The sequence below is a fragment of the Prorops nasuta genome, unplaced genomic scaffold (assembly GCF_024137725.1).
Source record: "Prorops nasuta isolate Cenicafe-Biocafe unplaced genomic scaffold, Cenicafe_Pnas_1.2 PNAS00001, whole genome shotgun sequence".
NCBI classification, from domain to species: Eukaryota; Metazoa; Arthropoda; class Insecta; order Hymenoptera; family Bethylidae; genus Prorops; species Prorops nasuta.
Window position 1 is genome coordinate 11,238,801 of NW_027116798.1, and position 4,057 is coordinate 11,242,857.

The 4,057-nt window shown below is 40.9% G+C and overlaps 1 long non-coding RNA gene across 1 annotated transcript; it reads left to right on the top strand.

The window, feature by feature from the left end:
- Positions 1 to 663: 663 nt before the first annotated feature.
- On the top strand, positions 664 to 1,222 carry LOC136774283 (uncharacterized). Its single transcript, XR_010822771.1, has 3 exons — positions 664 to 771; positions 862 to 1,042; positions 1,112 to 1,222. It is a non-coding gene; the product is annotated as an uncharacterized lncRNA (long non-coding RNA).
- Positions 1,223 to 4,057: the final 2,835 nt, after the last annotated feature.

Sequence of the window (4,057 nt, forward strand, 5' to 3'; positions counted from 1 at the left end):
ATTTACGTTATGAAAAATCAAGATAAAAAAGAGTATCTCCTCATGGTAGGCCAGGGTAAAGAGAAAGTAGAACCGAATTATCACACTTCAATCTATTTCTGACTTAAGACTGTCCTGCAGCAAACTATTAGGATAATACACTGGATTAAAAAGGAAGGAGGGCAGGCACATTGCATATGGATGTCTTCGTGGCAGCTAACATCCAGCTAAATAATAGAATAGGTATGTATAACTTTATGAATATGGAAATAATTTATGCTTACTTTTAAGAATGAATTTTCATACTCTTTCTAATATTTTTCAGCCACTGGGTAAATATACTCGTGGATAACAGTAATATATGAATTTTCAAAAGTTAGCGAAGGAAGAGAAGACTAATATAATGCAGCGTAAGGATTTGTTTGCCCACTTTAAAGTGCTACGTAACTTACAGGATTAACAAGCTCTAAGTGATGAGAATAACAATTTACCACTGAATTTGCCTATACGCACTGGTAGCAGAAATTGAAAATAATGCAAGATATCTTAATCCGTAAGGAGTTACTATTAATCATTTGAATATTCTTCAATTTAAGTTTAAGTATTAAAGTTTTCTTCGAATATAGGCTATAATTGTAAAATCATTGCAAATTTGCTGCTTTTGGATACTGCGAAAGAACAAAAGGACCCAGCAACATTACCCACAACAGGAATGTATTCTGATTCTGCAACTATAAACTGTTCTGTCACCATTCAACAATATTCACTCATGGTTACGTAATGAGATGTAGTGTAAGTAAATGGATTTTAACATATTGGCTTTTTCTTCTTTACATATTTATTATATTTGAAAATTAATAAGAAATTAATTATATTGCGTAGAAACATTAGCTGGATAATAGCAGAATGGCTTCTGGATAATGTATTGCATGACACTGGACAGATTTACGTAAATAGCTGTTTCTTGGACCTGTGGCAGTTGAGCTGTCAGGAGCTCTCAGAGGTTCTCTTCCAGCATCATCAATTGGAAATAGATACGAAAGCTTGTCACTATTGATATTAGGTTTCTGCAAAAAAATCTGAGTTAACGATTATCTATTTTAATAATGAATTGCATCTTCTTTATTCGTAGAATCTTATTGCTGTAAGCTTGGGATCCATAGTTGACTTGCAAGCTCCAATGGACTTTACGACTCAAGAATATAGCTCCTTATTATTAATATAAAAGTTAATGATGTGTTATTCTTGACAAAATATCAACAACATAAATTTAATTTAAAATATATATTTTCAGTTATTTTTATACACCATATGTTACACAATAATAGGTTAAAACTAAAATACATATTTTTTATACAAATTTATAACACTTAATATGATTTTATTAAAAGTTCATCACTTACAAGTTATTTTAATAAATTAATACAAATTACAGAGGTTAAGTTGCACATTTTGACACTTCATTCATTGGAATATGCCCTCTTCTTTTTATTGATCTGTCGTTTGATTACTATATTATTACCGCTTCTATCAGTATACCAAAATTCCTATCACTATACCAAAAACGTGCTCGAGCAGAATCAATGGGCACATGGGGTATCATATGTCTTTCTCTCTCACTCTCATGCTATTAGACAGAGAAAGAAGAAAATTCTTACTATACCATTTTATCCCGAGATGATATACTTTTGACAAAAGTAAGACGATCAACCGCTACACTCGAGTATATGCAATTTACCAGATTCTCCTTATTCTCCCCACCACGACTCCTATACGTCATCGTGACGTCATCTGACGTCACCGTGACGTTTTACGCTTTGGTGAGAACTAGAGACCTGAAGCTGTCCAGCTAGTTACAAATCTAGTAGGCCATTCTTCACGAGCAGATTCGATGAATGTCAGTGTACAGCGGTTACTTTTGTATATATATTTTTTGTAAATTTTGTACAATTTTATTTATTGAATAAATCTTCCTTTTATCGTTAAACTGTGTCTTTGACAATTTTATTTTAAGAACAAAAAACCTTCTCCTCCGACCAAAGGACTGGAAACTACTTGGGCACTGTTTCGCACAATCTAGCATTCCTGATTTTATAAAATAAATAGTAGTGTCTGTACTTTCATAAATAGAAGTCTTTTGCAAAAGAACTGTAGTGTATTAGTAAGCACAGTTAACTTTACGTATAATTTTCAAAAGATGGTAAATATATTGTGACGCTACTGTCTATCCCGTGGGATAGTATAGAAGGGGAGGGAGGAGTGATCCCTCAACGATCGCGTTCGCGTCCCAGTAGGCGACTTCCTACAAGACCCAGGCGCCTTCGATGTAATTTTAATAATACCCGAATATTTATTTATACAGAGGGGGTTCTAACCCTCGTAAGCGAATATCGGGAATGGGGTGCTAATACAACAATTCTTCAACTTCGGTTAAACTCTCTTTATTATAAATACTGTACTCAATCCAATACCCGGCTCACGATACAAATACTTTACGCGAGGTCCTAAATGTGGACGCGGCCTAACTTGTGCGAACGCGGCTGAAGCCCCGATGACGTCGTATCTGACCTCGCGCTCGAGCCACTAGTCGGCGCTCGCGGCGTTCCCCGCCGAGTCGCGCGGTACTCGCGCGCCTCCAGCGGATCCCTCAGCTCACTACCACGCGGCGCTACGCGGATAAGTCCCTATCCCCGCGCGTGCGCGTCACTGGACGGTTATTTGCACTTACTCCGTTCCCGCGTACTCAAGCACAACAACGACCCGGATTGTTTACGTTGGGGAGTCTAAGGTCGCGAGTCCTCACGATGATTATGCTAAGTCCGCGGCCTTGAACCAACTCAAGGGAACGATCCTGTCAACGGTCAAACTCACAACGAATATATGTAATCGCGAACACTCGGTTACTTCGCGCTTCTACACAATATGCTTTCGTTATCCGTCCGACGGAATGACCACTCCGCTAGGTTGCCCGCTTACCCATGACAGGTGAACAGGGCCAGCGGTTCCCTATAAAACCGATCGGTGCTACGAGCCCTAGAACCCTAGCAAACCCCGGGACGTCACAGGACTTTAATACGAACGTATAATCATCCTTACTTCAGCTGTCAAGGGCTGGCTCTCTTCTTTCTCTCTGCTCTCTCTCTTCCTCTCTCGCCTTGGTCTCTCCGTCTCTCTCTCTCTTCCTCTCTCGCCTTGGTCTCTCCGTCTCTCTCTCTTCCTCTCTCGCCTTGGTCTCTCCGTCTCTCTCTCTCTCTCTCTCTCTTCCCTTTTCTCGCCCTTAATTCTTGCCCTTAGGGCCAGTACACTCCACTGTCCGGTATGATTTCGCGGCCGGGCAGCAGTCGCTGCATTATCACTCACTGGTTTTCTATGTAGCGGCTGTGGCTTCGGTCGCGAGGTTCTATCGGCGGCGGGGAAAAAATCCAGGCACTAAGTGTCACCTTTGACATCTAAACTAGGTGTGTCGGGGCAGTCCGCGGGAGCAGGTAAGGCCCTGTGCCTGTCCCGCCGCTGCCCCGCTACACACATCGCGCGACAGTAGGAAGCCGACAAGTTATCGATTCTCGATCAATAACTCATCGGTTGATAATTTCCTAGTTCGCATACGACCCGCCTATCTAGTGCTTGAGATTAGTAAAGCGCTAGATGGCAGCTATTGTAACGCTGCGGGAACGCAACGCTACAACTCCCCCCTCGTTAGGACCAACATGGTGGTGGCCAACTTCTTCCCGGTTGAAGCCGGCCTCTGGGATGTTCCTATCTCCATCCTATTTCCTCCGGTGCGCGCTATCCTACACTAGCTACTAAAAAAATGCTCGCTTCACACACATACCATTTATTAACAAACAAACAAAAAAATTCGGCCTATACAAAACAAAAAAAAATTATCTGGCTCGATACAAACTAAAAGAAAATAATAATTAAAAAAACAAGACTCTATACAAAAAAAACTTAAACACTAGACGCGGACAGACATTAGACGCTCAGGAGGAGGAGGTCCTCCTTAGCCTCCTCTTTCCTCTTTTTCTCCTCTTCCCTCTCCCGTTCCCTCCTCTCCTTCTCCCTCTTCCTCGTCTTC